The sequence below is a fragment of the Notolepis coatsorum genome (genome assembly GCF_963971535.1).
Source record: "Notolepis coatsorum genome assembly, chromosome: 4".
Classification (NCBI taxonomy): Eukaryota; Metazoa; Chordata; class Actinopteri; order Aulopiformes; family Paralepididae; genus Notolepis; species Notolepis coatsorum.
In genome coordinates, this window is record NC_140168.1 from 7,644,894 (window position 1) to 7,657,393 (window position 12,500).

Here is a 12,500-nt window from a genome sequence, read left to right on the forward strand (position 1 = left end):
ACTATGGCCAGACGATATGGACCAAGATAGCATCATAATTACATGTTCTCGGACCACATAACGATAATGACAGTAGTTGGTTATTTCCAGTCAAGTCAAGTCAAGTTTATTAGCATGTGCCAAACTGGGCAATTCATGTTACAGCAGATAAATAAGAAACTCCAAAAAAAAAAACAGTAAACATACATAAACAAGAAGAACATAGACAGACATGTACATGGTCACAAGATCCGATAATGATAAGAGCTAAATAAGCAACTACAACCATCGCCCCCCACCCACCCACCTCAAAGCTACAGATGCTGCTCTCAGGTCTCTGCACCGCTACTGCGGTAATCGTGCACCATTAACCCTTTCACTGCCACACGACAGCCGGTTAACCCTTTCACTGTGACAATACAGAAGGTTAGCCCTTGCGGAGTTAATGATGCTCATGATGGAGCATGGCCGTCGGTTGTGTGATAGTAAAAGGCTAACCTTCTGTCGTGTGGCAGTGAAAGGGTGTTAAGGAGGTGTTAACGACGCTGCGCCCTTGCAGTAGAGGTGCGATTTTTAAGAGCTGTACCTTCTCCCGCTTCCTTTATTGACGGCACGAATGGAGGTGGGTATAAATGAGAATGTATACCTATTGTTATTAGCTGCAGGGGTCTCTAAACGTTGGCCCGGAAGGCAATAATTGATACTCCGGATTTAGGGGGTGAGTGACTGAGAGCTGTCCGCTCTAATAGATGACGCTTTCTTGAGCACCTGCTCGTCATATATATGACCCGGACGCTGTTCCTTAATGTCAAGCAAGCAGTGCAAGAATGCGGAAGCATTCTACCGTAGTGGCGTGCGGTAATGCGCCTTTCATTTTCCTTCGCCCAGCGCCCAGGTGCGTGCACCGGCGTGCTCGCGCGAGGTGCCCGCGCATGAGATCCCGCCTTGGTTCGACACGAGCGGAGCTCAATATATATAAGTCACCGCCCCTTATTCAGTATCCAGAAATAGCTCAATTGGCAAGACTGCATGGCTGTGGATCCTACGGCTCGTTGCTGGCGAGTTCGAATCCGTTAATTTTTTTTAACGTGTATTCTTTCGCCGGTTAAGGTTAGGCATGGTTAAGGTTAAGGTTAAGGTTAGGCATTGTTTCGGAGTTGGTTAAGGTTAGAACGGTTAAGTTTAGGCGCTGTTAAGGAGCTGGTTAAGGTTAGAGTTTGTCAAAGAGTGCGCATTCATGTGTGTGTGTATCTCATGCTATTGCCCCGCCCCCCCATTCCGATCAAGGAGACAAAGTGACCTGTCATGACATGGTGACCTCCCATTGACCTCCCCACCACAGTCAGGACAGACAGCTGAAACCATCACAGTCAGGACAGACAGCTGAAACCATCACAGTCAGGACAGCTGAAACCACCACAGTCAGGACAGACAGCTGAAACCACCACAGTCAGGACAGACAGCTGAAACCACCACAGTCAGGACAGACAGCTGAAACCACCACAGTCAGGACAGACAGCTGAAACCATCACAGTCAGGACAGCTGAAACCACCACAGTCAGGACAGACAGCTGAAACCACCACAGTCAGGACAGACAGCTGAAACCATCACAGTCAGGACAGCTGAAACCACCACAGCCAGGACAGCTGAAACCACCACAGTCAGGACAGCTGAAACCATCACAGTCAGGACAGACAGCTGAAACCATCACAGTCAGGACAGATGAAACCATCACAGTCAGGACAGCTGAAACCATCACAGTCAGGACAGACAGCTGAAACCATCACAGTCAGGACAGCTGAAACCACCACAGTCAGGACAGACAGCTGAAACCATCACAGCCAGAACAGCTGAAACCTTCACAGTCAGGACAGATGAAACCACCACAGTCAGGACAGCTGAAACCATCACAGCCAGAACAGCTGAAACCTTCACAGTCAGGACAGCTTAAACCTTCACAGTCAGGACAGATGAAACCATCACAGTCAGGACAGCTGAAACCATCACAGTCAGGACAGACAGCTGAAACCATCACAGTCAGGACAGCTGAAACCATCACAGTCAGGACAGCTGAAACCATCACAGTCAGGACAGACAGCTGAAACCACCACAGTCAGGACAGACAGCTGAGACCATCACAGTCAGGACAGCTGAAACCATCACAGTCAGGACAGCTGAAACCATCACAGTCAGGACAGCTGAAACCATCACAGCCAGAACAGCTGAAACCTTCACAGTCAGGACAGCTGAAACCATCACAGTCAGGACGGCTGAAACCATCACAGTCAGGACAGCTGAAACCACCACAGTCAGGACAGACAGCTGAAACCATCACAGTCAGGACAGACAGCTGAAACCATCACAGTCAGGACAGCTGAAACCATCACAGTCAGGACAGACAGCTGAAACCACCACAGTCAGGACAGCTGAAACCATCACAGCCAGAACAGCTGAAACCTTCACAGTCAGGACAGCTGAAACCATCACAGTCAGGACGGCTGAAACCATCACAGTCAGGACAGCTGAAACCACCACAGTCAGGACAGACAGCTGAAACCATCACAGTCAGGACAGACAGCTGAAACCATCACAGTCAGGACAGCTGAAACCATCACAGTCAGGACAGCTGAAACCACCACAGTCAGGACAGCTGAAACCATCACAGTCAGGACAGACAGCTGAAACCATCACAGTCAGGACAGCTGAAACCATCACAGTCAGGACAGCTGAAACCACCACAGTCAGGACAGCTGAAACCATCACAGTCAGGACAGCTGAAACCATCACAGTCAGGACAGCTGAAACCACCACAGTCAGGACAGACAGCTGAAACCACCACAGTCAGGACAGACAGCTGAAACCACCACAGTCAGGACAGACAGCTGAAACCACCACAGTCAGGACAGACAGCTGAAACCATCACAGTCGGGACAGACAGCTGAAACCATCACAGTCAGGACAGCTGAAACCACCACAGTCAGGACAGCTGAAACCACCACAGTCAGGACAGCTGAAACCATCACAGTCAGGACAGACAGCTGAAACCATCACAGTCAGGACAGCTGAAACCACCACAGTCAGGACAGCTGAAACCTTCACAGTCAGGACAGCTGAAACCATCACAGCCAGAACAGCTGAAACCTTCACAGTCAGGACAGATGAAACCATCACAGTCAGGACAGACAGCTGAAACCATCACAGTCAGGACAGACAGCTGAAACCATCACAGTCAGGACAGACAGCTGAAACCACCACAGTCAGGACAGCTGAAACCACCACAGTCAGGACAGCTGAAACCATCACAGTCAGGACAGCTGAAACCACCACAGTCAGGACAGACAGCTGAAACCATCACAGTCAGGACAGCTGAAACCATCACAGTCAGGACAGACAGCTGTAACCATCACAGTCAGGACAGCTGAAACCATCACAGTCAGGACAGCTGAAACCATCACAGTCAGGACAGCTGAAACCACCACAGTCAGGACAGCTGAAACCACCACAGTCAGGACAGCTGAAACCATCACAGTCAGGACGGCTGTAACCATCACAGTCAGGACAGCTGAAACCATCACAGTCAGGACAGACAGCTGAAACCATCACAGTCAGGACAGCTGAAACCACCACAGTCAGGACAGACAGCTGAAACCACCACAGTCAGGACAGACAGCTGAAACCACCACAGTCAGGACAGACAGCTGAAACCACCACAGTCAGGATAGACAGCTGAAACCATCACAGTCGGGACAGACAGCTGAAACCATCACAGTCAGGGCAGCTGAAACCACCACAGTCAGGACAGCTGAAACCACCACAGTCAGGACAGCTGAAACCATCACAGTCAGGACAGACAGCTGAAACCATCACAGTCAGGACAGCTGAAACCACCACAGTCAGGACAGCTGAAACCTTCACAGTCAGGACAGCTGAAACCATCACAGCCAGAACAGCTGAAACCTTCACAGTCAGGACAGATGAAACCATCACAGTCAGGACAGACAGCTGAAACCATCACAGTCAGGACAGACAGCTGAAACCATCACAGTCAGGACAGACAGCTGAAACCACCACAGTCAGGACAGCTGAAACCACCACAGTCAGGACAGCTGAAACCATCACAGTCAGGACAGCTGAAACCACCACAGTCAGGACAGACAGCTGAAACCATCACAGTCAGGACAGCTGAAACCACCACAGTCAGGACAGACAGCTGAAACCATCACAGTCAGGACAGATGAAACCACCACAGTCAGGACAGACAGCTGAAACCATCACAGTCAGGACAGACAGCTGAAACCATCACAGTCAGGACAGACAGCTGTAACCATCACAGTCAGGACAGCTGAAACCACCACAGTCAGGACAGCTGAAACCACCACAGTCAGGACGGCTGTAACCATCACAGTCAGGACAGACAGCTGAAACCATCACAGTCAGGACAGCTGAAACCACCACAGTCAGGACAGACAGCTGAAACCATCACAGTCAGGACAGATGAAACCATCACAGTCAGGACAGCTGAAACCATCACAGTCAGGACAGACAGCTGAAACCATCACAGTCAGGACAGCTGAAACCATCACAGTCAGGACAGACAGCTGAAACCATCACAGTCAGGACAGCTGAAACCATCACAGTCAGGACAGACAGCTGAAACCATCACAGTCAGGACAGCTGAAACCACCACAGTCAGGACAGCTGAAACCATCACAGTCAGGACAGCTGAAACCATCACAGTCAGGACAGCTGAAACCATCACAGTCAGGACAGACAGCTGAAACCATCACAGTCAGGACAGACAGCTGAAACCATCACAGTCAGGACAGACAGCTGAAACCACCACAGTCAGGACAGACAGCTGAAACCATCACAGTCAGGACAGCTGGAACCATCACAGTCAGGACAGCTGAAACCATCACAGTCAGGACAGCTGAAACCATCACAGTCAGGAGAGCTGAAACCACCACAGTCAGGACAGCTGAAACCATCACAGTCAGGACAGCTGAAACCATCACAGTCAGGACAGACAGCTGAAACCATCACAGACAGAACAGCTGAAACCATCACAGTCAGGACAGACAGCTGAAACCACCACAGTCAGGACAGACAGCTGAAACCATCACAGTCAGGACAGCTGAAACCATCACAGTCAGGACAGACAGCTGAAACCATCACAGTCAGGACAGACAGCTCAAACTATCACAGTCAGGACAGACAGCTGAAACCATCACAGTCAGGACAGACAGCTGAAACCACCACAGTCAAGACAGCTGAAACCATCACAGTCAGGACAGACAGCTGAAACCATCACAGTCAGGACAGACAGCTGAAACCATCACAGTCAGGACAGACAGCTGAAACCATCACAGTCAGGACAGCTGAAACCACCACAGTCAGGACAGCTGAAACCATCACAGTCAGGACAGCTGAAACCATCACAGTCAGGACAGACAGCTGAAACCATCACAGTCAGGACAGACAGCTGAAACCACCACAGTCAGGACAGACAGCTGAAACCATCACAGTCAGGACAGCTGAAACCACCACAGTCAGGACAGACAGCTGAAACCATCACAGTCAGGACAGCTGAAACCATCACAGTCAGGACAGCTGAAACCACCACAGTCAGGACAGCTGAAACCATCACAGTCAGGACAGCTGAAACCATCACAGTCAGGACAGACAGCTGAAACCATCACAGACAGAACAGCTGAAACCATCACAGTCAGGACAGACAGCTGAAACCACCACAGTCAGGACAGCTGAAACCATCACAGTCAGGACAGACAGCTGAAACCATCACAGTCAGAACAGCTGAAACCATCACAGTCAGGACAGACAGCTGAAACCATCACAGGCAGGACAGACAGCTGAAACTATCACAGTCAGGACAGACAGCTGAAACCATCACAGTCAGGACAGCTGAAACCATCACAGTCAGGACAGACAGCTGAAACCATCACAGTCAGGACAGCTGAAACCATCACAGTCAGGACAGACAGCTGAAACCATCACAGTCAGGACAGCTGAAACCACCACAGTCAGGACAGCTGAAACCATCACAGTCAGGACAGCTGAAACCATCACAGTCAGGACAGCTGAAACCATCACAGTCAGGACAGACAGCTGAAACCATCACAGTCAGGACAGACAGCTGAAACCATCACAGTCAGGACAGCTGAAACCATCACAGTCAGGACAGCTGAAACCATCACAGTCAGGACAGCTGAAACCACCACAGTCAGGACAGCTGAAACCATCACAGTCAGGACAGCTGAAACCATCACAGTCAGGACAGACAGCTGAAACCATCACAGACAGAACAGCTGAAACCATCACAGTCAGGACAGACAGCTGAAACCACCACAGTCAGGACAGACAGCTGAAACCATCACAGTCAGGACAGCTGAAACCATCACAGTCAGGACAGACAGCTGAAACCATCACAGTCAGGACAGACAGCTGAAACTATCACAGTCAGGACAGACAGCTGAAACCATCACAGTCAGGACAGACAGCTGAAACCACCACAGTCAAGACAGCTGAAACCATCACAGTCAGGACAGACAGCTGAAACCATCACAGTCAGGACAGACAGCTGAAACCATCACAGTCAGGACAGCTGAAACCACCACAGTCAGGACAGCTGAAACCATCACAGTCAGGACAGCTGAAACCGTCACAGTCAGGACAGACAGCTGAAACCATCACAGTCAGGACAGACAGCTGAAACCACCACAGTCAGGACAGACAGCTGAAACCATCACAGTCAGGACAGCTGAAACCACCACAGTCAGGACAGACAGCTGAAACCATCACAGTCAGGACAGCTGAAACCATCACAGTCAGGACAGCTGAAACCACCACAGTCAGGACAGCTGAAACCATCACAGTCAGGATAGCTGAAACCATCACAGTCAGGACAGACAGCTGAAACCATCACAGTCAGGACAGACAGCTGAAACCATCACAGACAGAACAGCTGAAACCATCACAGTCAGGACAGACAGCTGAAACCACCACAGTCAGGACAGCTGAAACCATCACAGTCAGGACAGACAGCTGAAACCATCACAGTCAGAACAGCTGAAACCATCACAGTCAGGACAGACAGCTGAAACCATCACAGGCAGGACAGACAGCTGAAACTATCACAGTCAGGACAGAGAGCTGAAACCATCACAGTCAGGACAGACAGCTGAAACCATCACAGTCAGGACAGCTGAAACCATCACAGTCAGGACAGCTGAAACCATCACAGTCAGGACAGACAGCTGAAACCATCACAGTCAGGACAGCTGAAACCATCACAGTCAGGACAGACAGCTGAAACCATCACAGTCAGGACAGACAGCTGAAACCATCACAGTCAGGACAGACAGCTGAAACCACCACAGTCAGGACAGACAGCTGAAAACATCACAGTCAGGACAGACAGCTGAAACCACCAGTCAGGACAGCTGAAACCATCACAGTCAGGACAGACAGCTAAAACCATCACAGTCAGGACAGACAGCTGAAACCATCACAGTCAGGACAGCTGAAACCATCACAGTCAGGACAGACAGCTGAAACCATCACAGTCAGGACAGACAGCTGACACCATCACAGTCAGGACAGACAGCTGAAACCATCACAGTCAGGACGGACAGCTGAAACCATCACAGTCAGGACAGACAGCTGAAACCATCACAGTCAGGACAGACAGCTGAAACCATCACAGTCAGGACAGACAGCTGAAAACATCACAGTCAGGACAGACAGCTGAAACCATCACAGTCAAGTTCAAGTTCAAGTTCTTTAATAGTTGTCATACAGAAGTACAGAATACTTTCATACAAAATGCTTCTTACTGTTACGCTCCAGAGACTGTGCTAGACAAGATAGTATCAAATAACATAATAACATAATATAGCATGAATTTAGAAGAAGAAAATGAGGTCACAGTGTTCGGTATAGACATATGTACAATGTTCTGAGTTACCATATAATATACAATACACAATACTATGCAGTGTACTAATGTACAGTACTATCTAGTGCAAAGCAGAAATGGGATGAGGTACAATTTTAGGTACAATTTACAGTAAGGTGTACGAGTTGTAGTGCAATCCTTCATCCATAAATATAAAGTGTGGGGAGTGGGTGCTACAGTGTGTTTGTTTAAGTGGGTGTGTGCTATAAAGTGTGTGGAGTGGGTGCTACAGTGTGTTTGTTTAAAGTGGGTGTGTGCGTGTGGATGTGTGTGCTATGTGCGTTTGGTGGTTGTTGTTGTGTAGTGTTCATTCATTGTTCGTTTAGCAGCCTGATGGCCTGGGGATAGAAGCTACTTCTGAGTCTTTCTGTGCTCGCCTTGAGACTCCTGTATCGCTTGCCTGACCGCAGCAGTTCGAAGAGGCAGTTGTTCGGGTGACTGGAGTCTTTAATGATTCTCTTAGCCTTGCCCTTGCAACGCTGAAACCATCACAGTCAGGACAGACAGCTGAAACCATCACAGTCAGGACAGACAGCTGAAACCATCACAGTCAGGACAGACAGCTGAAACCATCACAGTCAGGACAGACAGCTGAAACCATCACAGTCAGGACAGACAGCTGAAACCATCACAGTCAGGACAGACAGCTAAAACCATCACAGTCAGGACAGACAGCTGAAACCATCACAGTCATGACAGACAGCTGAAACCATCACAGTCAGGACAGACAGCTGAAACCATCACAGTCAGGACAGACAACTGAAACCATCACAGTCAGGACAGCTGAAACCATCACAGTCAGGACAGCTGAAACCATCACAGTCAGGACAGACAGCTGAAACCATCACAGTCAGGACAGACAGCTGAAACCACCACAGTCAGGACAGACAGCTGAAACCATCACAGTCAGGACAGACAGCTGAAACCATCACAGTCAGGACAGACAGCTGAAACCATCACAGTCAGGACAGCTGAAACCACCACAGTCAGGACAGACAGCTGAAACCATCACAGTCAGGACAGACAGCTGAAACCACCACAGTCAGGACAGACAGCTGAAACCATCACAGTCAGGACAGACAGCTGAAACCATCACAGTCAGGACAGACAGCTGAAACCATCACAGTCAGGACAGCTGAAACCATCACAGGCAGGACAGACAGCTGAAACCATCACAGTCAGGACAGCTGAAACCATCACAGTCAGGACAGCTGAAACCATCACAGTCAGGACAGACAGCTGAACCACCACAGTCAGGACAGCTGACACCACCACAGTCAGGACAGATGAAACCATCACAGTCAGGACAGACAGCTGAAACCATCACAGTCAGGACAGATGAAACCACCACAGTCAGGACAGCTGAAACCATCACAGTCAGGACAGCTGAAACCATCACAGTCAGGACAGCTGACACCATCACAGTCAGGACAGACAGCTGAAACCATCACAGTCAGGACAGCTGAAACCATCCCAGTCAGGACAGACAGCTGAAACCATCCCAGTCAGGACAGACAGCTGAAACCACCACAGTCAGGACAGACAGCTGAAACCATCACAGTCAGGACAGACAGCTGAAACCATCACAGTCAGGACAGACAGCTGAAACCATCACAGTCAGGACAGACAGCTGAAACCATCACAGTCAGGACAGCTGAAACCATCACAGTCAGGACAGACAGCTGAAACCATCACAGTCAGGACAGACAGCTGAAACCATCACAGTCAGGACAGACAGCTGAAACCATCACAGTCAGGACAGACAGCTGAAACCATCACAGTCAGGACAGACAGCTGAAAACATCACAGTCAGGACAGACAGCTGAAACCATCACAGTCAGGACAGACAGCTGAAACCATCACAGTCAGGACAGACAGCTGAAACCATCACAGTCAGGACAGACAGCTAAAACCATCACAGTCAGGACAGACAGCTGAAACCATCACAGTCAGGACAGACAGCTGAAACCATCACAGTCAGGACAGACAGCTGAAACCATCACAGTCAGGACAGACAGCTGAAACCATCACAGTCAGGACAGACAGCTGAAACCATCACAGTCAGGACAGACAGCTAAAACCATCACAGTCAGGACAGACAGCTAAAACCATCACAGTCAGGACAGACAGCTGAAACCATCACAGTCAGGACAGACAGCTGAAACCATCACAGTCAGGACAGACAACTGAAACCATCACAGTCAGGACAGCTGAAACCATCACAGTCAGGACAGCTGAAACCATCACAGTCAGGACAGACAGCTGAAACCATCACAGTCAGGACAGCTGAAACTCGGTTTTCCATTGATGGGGGATTTGATTGGCTGTTTTTAAATAAAGCGCGGCCGCAGGATTAATAACGTTAACGTTAGTTCGGCCAGAGAAACAAATATACTAATTAAAATGATTGGACCGGTCCAACTCCATGATGATGATGATGATGATGATGATGATGAGCATAAACCATACATAATCCATAATCCATATCTGTGTTTCATTACGCATATGAGTGCAATCAGTGCACGCTTACCAACTGTTCACCTGTTTTACTGCAACACTACTATCACGGACATCTAAGAAGGGAGATCCCCCCTTGAAGGTTTCTCTCCTCCACATTGCCTGTGGTGCATTTTTTCCTATTGCTAGGTTTTAGTGAGTTTTTCCTTACCTTCAAGTGGGGTATGTCTGGGAGTGTTGCATTCATTTATTTTACATTTATTGGACTTTATGGTGTTTTTGTTTTGTTCTTGATTTATTGTGATATTTCTCCTTGACTTGTTTAAAGAAGACGTGTCCGGCCCCATGGGGACATTAACGTGTGTTGTCGCGGGCCAAATACATTTGATTTGATTTGATTTGATACTGACGTAGGCACATACAGAAGTGTCGGTTCACTTTGATGTTAACCTCATCATTTTGGATCGAGACAAGAGGGGAAAGAAAGAAAGAAAGAGAGACGTGTCTCAATTATTCATTGTCGGAAAAAGGGGACAGTGTCCTTTCTTTGTTGCGTTCTTGAGATCATGTGCTCACGTGACGATGTGCCAGAGAGAATGGTAAATGGCTGCTTTTTTATATAGCAGCTTTTATCCAAAGCGCTTTACAATTTGTTACTCACATTTTTACCCATTCCCTCACACATTCACACACCGACGGCGGAGGCGACCATGCAAGGTGCCAACCTGCTCATCGGGAGCAATTAGGGGGTTAAGTGTCTTGCTCAAGGACACATCGACACGCTGACCCGGGAGGAGGAGCGGGAATCGAACCGGGAACCTCCGCATTGCCAGACGACTGCTACTACCTCCCCGAGCCACTGTCGCCCCTGACAAGCCAGGAGAATCTAGGGAACGTAGGAAAAGAATTAGTGTCGAAAGGAGTTCGGCATGTACTGTATATATTATATAGAGAGAGTGCCTGGCATCCAGTTATGTAAAGTAGGTTGATTTACTCGGGAGAGAGGGAGTGTGAATGGACAAGCCTCTTTTGCATTTACCAAGGAAACAGCAACTCCGCCTCGCTGGCCTCTCTGTGATTATACGAGACCGGAATACCGGGTCAAGCCGTTTTCCAAATTCCAAGAGAAAGAGAGAGAGAAAGAGAGAGAGCGATAATGGGTCACTCTTATTTTATTACCGAAAGGAACTCGTCGAGAGTTCACCAGGGTCTTCTTTTAATTTACAGTATAAAACCCAAGCATGTGAGATACACAAAAACACGGGCATTCCTCTCGGATCGTAAAGCGTCGGAGTGTTCCGGGTGGCTGCCAAACCCGCCCTCGTTTTAGAAGCGATTTGTTCTGCCCGTTTTAATAGGTTGCCACCGGGGGCAGCGTGGAGGTCTATGGACTTCTGGAGTGGGAAGGGGTTCTTCTGGTTGGGTGGTGAGAGACTCCCCCCCCCCCCGCGCTGTGGGTCGGGACCCTGTGGTGATGGGGCTGTGACAGATTGGGGGGGGGGTCAAGGCCACTGGGAAAAAAGGTGCAGGTGAGAGCCCTGAACCCTTGATTCTTCTCCCTAGGTGGCTGAGAGGGGAGGGGGGGGGGGGGTTTCTAATAAAGCGCGGAGAGGGTCATGACACCGAGAGGCTTACAGCCAGCGGCGCTGTGAGGGGAGGAGGCGAGGAGAGCCTCGTAGGGCATTGAACAGCCGGTCCGACCCAACGGGGACAGAGCTGGAATACAGAACAGGGCTGCCTATATGGACGCTCTATGGACAAACCACCACCACCACGACCCGGGGGCCCCTATATACACACACCACCATCCATTCACACGTCTGGTCACTGGGATTTTTTTTACGACATATAGTCATCACTGACCCGTCCAATTACACCGAGCGCATACTAACCAGTCACGTCGTATATACATTGTTATAAAAGGACGAGCGGGTCGGATGTTAGCGAACGCCTCCCTCTTTCTTCCCCCCTCACAAGCAGAGTTGGGGAGGGGGGGTGGGGGGGGGGGGGGGGGGGTGGGCGGGGGGGGGGGGGAGTCTCCAGAAGGTTCTAAAAAAAAAAAGGCTCCGGTGGTCGACATCCAACGCA

At 49.6% G+C, this 12,500-nt stretch overlaps 1 pseudogene across 1 annotated transcript in view; it reads right to left on the reverse strand.

The window, feature by feature from the left end:
- LOC311227633 (neurocan core protein-like) overlaps positions 1-12,500 on the reverse strand; it is a 132,018-nt pseudogene that overhangs the window by 119,294 nt on the left and 224 nt on the right. The window lies entirely within an intron of this gene.